Raw genomic sequence first — 6,000 nt, 5'->3', positions numbered from 1 at the left:
TCATGATCAACTGAAGGCGTATGCTATGGAACAATATGTGCTTGGGTTTTCAGAAAAAGGCCAGCTATGTGACGCTAATTATTTAGCATCAACGCTGGCTGGCTACAACAATGGAGGATGGTATTCTCTGCGGGACCAATATTATTCTATGACAGCCCCGCCCCCATTCGCTAACCAACCAATCACTGCTACGCAATATCAACGCAACCGTTGTTTAGATTCGATTTTGGAGACAGGTACGCAACGTCCTCGCAACACAGTCTACAAGACCCTCTGCAACAACCGCGTTGAAATCGCGCTGATGTTGTGTTGAAGTTGCTTAGAAATTGCTGTAGCATGTAGAGGCCTTTATACTACATCATTATTGGTAAGCTACCTCCTTAAACTACATTGTTGTTTTGTTTTTCAAAGCGGTCCGTCTTGAAAAAAACTTCCCCGGTGGACACAATGCCTTATACTACATTGTTATTGGTAAGCTACCTCCTTATACATCATTATTGGTAAGCTACCTCCTTATACTACATTGTTATTGGTAAGTTACCTCCTTAGGGCCTGTGTTGACCGGGGACGTTTTATGAGTTGTCAGCCCCTTTCTGTCATTAATTTCTATGCTACAGACACGACAGGCGCGCTCCTTTTCCCAGCGCCGCGCCTCGCGTTTTAGCGCTCTCGGCGGCAGCGTTTTTAGGCGGAGCGCTCCCAGCGCATAAAGTTGAAACTAGTTCAACTTTTGGAGAGGAGCGCCGCTCATCAAGGTCACTTTTTTCGAGCGACCAATCAACATCGAACAAGTGGCGGAGCCGCGACTGTTTTTCAAAACGGTCCGTCTTGAAAGAAACTTCCCCGGTGGACACAATGCCTTATACCAGGGGCAGATTTAGGATTGTAGGAGATCCGGGGCTTAGCCCAGATAGGTGCCCTTTTTAAAAACATTTATTTTTTTATTTAATGAACCTGTACGTGCAATTTCCTGCAATATAGAGCCTTCAATCTTGACCAATAAAGCTGCTCTTTTCACTATAAAACTCAGTTAACCATAACATAGTTATGGTTAGATTTATATATTGGGGGGGGATATATCATATTTTTCATATGATCAAAAAGTGGTGGAGCAAGAGCATACCTTTGCTCCCCCAAGTTCAATAGTGGGAGAGCAGAGATGCTCCGAATGCTCTTATGGCCAGGCGTCTATGATTCACTGATACAAAGTAAAATAGTGCAGTGCAATAAAATAGTTAGTAAAATAGAATAAAATAATGCAATAGTGCATTGCAATAAAATAGTTATCATTGTATTTTTTCGGGAGGCCGGTAAGGAGTGCATTACAGTAGTCGAGTTGGCTTGAGATAAAGGCATGGATCTGGTTTTCAGCGTCCTTTTGATTTATAAATGGCCGTACTTTAGCTATGTTTCTAAGGTGGAAGAATTAAGTTTTTGTCAACTTGTTGATTGTGATTTAAAGCTTAGGTCTGAGTCTACCATAACACCAAGACTTAACTCACTCAAATACAGTTAGCAGCTGGATAGACCACAGATGGAAATTAGCTTCTGCTAAATCTGGTGCAAACATATTTTCATGTAACAATGATGAATTGTCAAAAAAAAAAAAAAAAAAAAAATTTAGATAGATTCGGGGCTTTTCAGAAAACATTCGGGGCTTGAGCCCAAGTAGCCACCCCCTAGCCCCGCCCCTGCCTTATACTACATTGTTATTGGTAAGCTACCTCCTTATACTACATTATTGATAAGCTACCTCCTTATACTACATTGTTATTGGTAAGCTACCTCCTTATACTACATTATTGGTAAGCTACCTCCTTATGCTACATTGTTATTGGTAAGCTACCTCCTTATACTACATTATTGGTAAGCTACCTCCTTATATTAGATCGTTATTGGTAAGCTACATCCTTATAATACATAATTATTGGTAAGCTACCTCCTTATACTACATCATTACTGGTAAGCTACCTCCTTATACTACATCATTATTGGAATTGTATTTTGGTACAACCCGTTCTAGTGACTGGCTGGTCCTTAACACTTTGCCGCCCGACCACGTATAAATTCGGGTTTCGAATCCATGCGTTGTGGACAGAATCACGTATAAAGCCGTGGCAAGTTGTTATTGCTTTTATTCCATTTTATTACATGGCGTTTTCACATTCGCCGAAATGCTTGCTTGTGATTGGTCAATAGCCCCCCGACAGCGGTCATTATTTTTCAATAATGACCGCTGTTTTTTCAATAATGACCGCAGAGCGCAGCTGTTCGCAATCAAGCCCACTGACACACACTGTTTCAGTGCAATTAGACACTGCCGGTGGTCTGCTGCCGGCGATGACAGGGGGCGGAGCGACGAGCGGAGCCAGAACACAGCGGAGGCTGCCCGCGATAATAATAATCACTTTATTTGGGCTGACAGAGCCACAGAACAACTGCGATTTGTCAAATGAATTAGGTATATTGTTAGTAAGTTAGCCATGTAATAAGCGGGATAATGTATAGCTTTACTCGGTCATTGTCGCAAAATAATTGACCTTCACTGACGTTTAAAACACCTCACCGAAGCGGCTCGGTATTTTAAACTACGTGTCAGTCTATTATTTTGCGACAATGACCTCGTAGCTATACATTATCCCTTACTTAATAACCGGGTCAAGGTCACGGATCGGCACTGCATATAATCCCTAGTCTGTGAAATCGAGAACGTGCAATACCGGCCAGATCCTCTTAGGGGCGCCATCGCTCCACTGCAGTATGCCCTGTGGGCGAATGGAAAACTTTTTTTTTTCCTTTCAATGGAGTATTTTAGTACCCGGATCCTGGATCTGCAGCATGTGCCATGGATTACGTTTCGAATCGCAGATTTCACCATGGAATAAGGGGATTTATCATCAGCCAATGGACATATCGATCTACCAGATGCCGATCGATAATGGGGAAATGCTCGGGGTATCCCACCGGCTTATGGTAAGATCTTTTTCACATAGATTACAGCCGGATCAGAGCTTGCTATGATACGCAACCAGCCGATCGGCGTATGTGGCTAGCTACACGGACACTGTTATTGGTAATCAATAATACTAAACAACGTCCCCCGCCCCCCACCCCCCCCTTTGATGCATACATGCTTTGGGACAGTACCGATGATATGCAGTTTGAGTTATTTCTTTAGCATATGTAAAACGGAAATGCTGTTGAATATAACGTTAGCAGCTATTAGCCCTATAACTAGCCTTCCAGAAAATATACAAGACAAAACCCGCTATAATGCTCATATTCACGGCGCTATAAAATGACAACCTATTGATGCATTTTTTTTTCTTTAAGCCATTTTGAAGGGACGGTTTATGAACTCAATTGACAATGAGAATGGACAGATAGCAATACTATAAAGTATAGATTTAGCTGTACAAAAAGACACCGGTCGGTTGACAAAAGCTGGTCCTCAACCACTATATTAGACGCATCCCAGCGGTCGCCAATGTGTTAAGGTCCCCTGAGTTTGCTCTAAACAGGGTAAGTCTGCATTTCCCTATGATGCCCCTCTAGCTCATGGAATGAACTCCAACAGTCCTTGAAGCATGAGATTCTCTCCTCTGTTGCAGAGTTTAAAACCTTGATCTCCAACCTTTGTCAATCAAGTTGTACATGTTTTAATTGATTGTTATACGTATGAAATATACGGTGCCCACCAGGGGCGTATCTAGACCAAGCACTGTACTGGGACACAGGGGGGCACCTAGGGATGTGAAGCGGGCACGCGAACCGCGCAAAAACAATTTTGGCCGATTTGCCCGGTTTTTGGGCGAAAATGGGCAGATTTTGTAACTATTTTATTTTTAACTTTTTTTCGGTTTTAGGGTTAGATTAGATGCATCCATCTGTATGGAGAATGGGAGGGGTTTGTCTGATGTTAAGGCATTGAGAACATCACCCACTGCCTTTGGAGCAAGGATGTCTTTGACCAGAGCCTCTGCCTTTGTTCTTCCTAAAGTCATTTTCTTCACTATTTTGGAATCATGTAGAATCTTTTGATTGAGCTTGTTTTTTTTTAAAGAAAAAATGTATCATTTAGATGCCTTTATTTCATATTCGACGCAGACGGTAGGCTATATATAGCACATTTTGTTTGGTTTTCAGTTTTCAATCCATAATAACAGAAAAAATAAGTACACAACCACATTATTTCAACCTAATAAAACTATGTTTATTGTCATTGTTTTAAGAACACAAGGTGACTTGGTAATACTCACATTTTGAGTAAAAAGAATCCCACTGGTCAGTGGTCACAATGGTGACCGTAATAATGTTTTTGTTATAAGGCTCTGAAAATGTTACTGAATGATGCATCAATGTATTTCCAGCTAAATTTAAATAATAAAGGGTCTCAATTAAATAGGTGTAGTGTCACATGACCAGAACACAGCTCAGTCGTCGCAAGGTTTAACTGAGGCTAACGTTAACATGATGGCACACCCTCCTCCAATCCCTCCACCGGAGCAAGGCCAGAGAGAGAGAGGAGAGGAGAGGAGAGAGAGAGAGAGAGAGAGGTCGACACTTCGAGCTGACATGGAGATATCTTTTATCCTTGATTTGATTGTCTCTTTGTTTGGCAAGCCTTCAAACAAAACATCTGAGCTACAGAGAAAAGCCTCCTTTCAATCAATCAATCAATCCTTGATATACTCAGTGAATGGCTTTCCACATTTCGCAATCCAATAAGCAATGCGATAGCTTGCTTCAGTTGCGTGGTTTTTAGCAGTCGTGAACACTTTGAGGGTGCTGGCTTGCTTCCCATACCTGGCTACGGCACGTTTAATAGATTCTGCCTTATCCGCCTGATCTTTGAAACTTTTTTGATGCTTCGTCTCAAAATGGTGTTTCACACCTGACATTCGGCAAACTACATTTTCTAAACATAAGTACACACAGCACGGTCCTTCTGACACACAAACCCGTAGTAGTCTGTCCACGAGGGCTGGAATGCCAGAATTTCCTTTGCTTTAACTTTCTTAGCGGGGGTTGCCATCATGACAGAATGCAACCGCAGCACTGTGTGAGTCTACCTGTGAACTGCGGGAGGGCAGCTGACTGCTGACAGCTGAGCACCATGGGATGTACCATGTATTAGCTGTCATAGGGGTGTGCAAACCAGTCAACTTACAAAAAAGAGCCTGTTGGAGGATTTCAACAAGATAAATGCGACAACAGTGCAAAATATTTCACTATAATATTTCAAAGCGAAGTAAAAAAAAAATAATAATAATAATAATTATTATTTTTCTGGGGACATTGATCACTGGGGCACAACCAGGGCCGTGGCCAGGGTTTAGAAATTAGGGAGGTCCATTTTTTTTTTGGCCCAGACCGGCCCACTATAATCGGTCGGACACCACCCAGCCAGGGTTTAGAAATTAGGGAGGTCCATTTCTGGCTTGACTAGACATTAAGGAGAGAGAGAGATGATTACAATGAACTGGTACATTCAGGTCCAGAATTGTTGGAGTTCCCTGACAAATATGTGCAAAAAGCTGTACAATTTAAACAATACCATACTGGTAATGAGCAAATAGTTGTTTATTCAATTAATGCATGGAGCTGTTCCATTTTATACTAACTTCATTCATTCATTCATTTGGTACTAACTACTCAGTTCATACAGATTTCAAGTATCCAAATATCAATGATGAATATTGCATAAGGTTTACACAGTTATCACCTGTTTGTTTTATATTCATGCTCAGAGAGGAGTAAGTTAGATCTTTGTATGCGAGTTATATGGCAATTAAATCAATGGTGTGCTTGTTTGTTACAGCCGGCCACTAGGGGGCAGCGGCTCATTAGAAGTGCTGATCAGCTTAGATGTGACGGTCACTGACAGTAACCTGGGCTTATTTTAGCCAACGCGATGCTCACCAAATAACGTTATAATTAATATTATTATCAACATCACCATGGCAGAGAGAGATGGCACACACAAACTACCTCAGGTTC

Source organism: Notolepis coatsorum, assembly GCF_963971535.1.
Source record: "Notolepis coatsorum genome assembly, chromosome: 4".
NCBI lineage: Eukaryota > Metazoa > Chordata > Actinopteri > Aulopiformes > Paralepididae > Notolepis > Notolepis coatsorum.
This window is presented reverse-complemented; position numbering follows the sequence as displayed.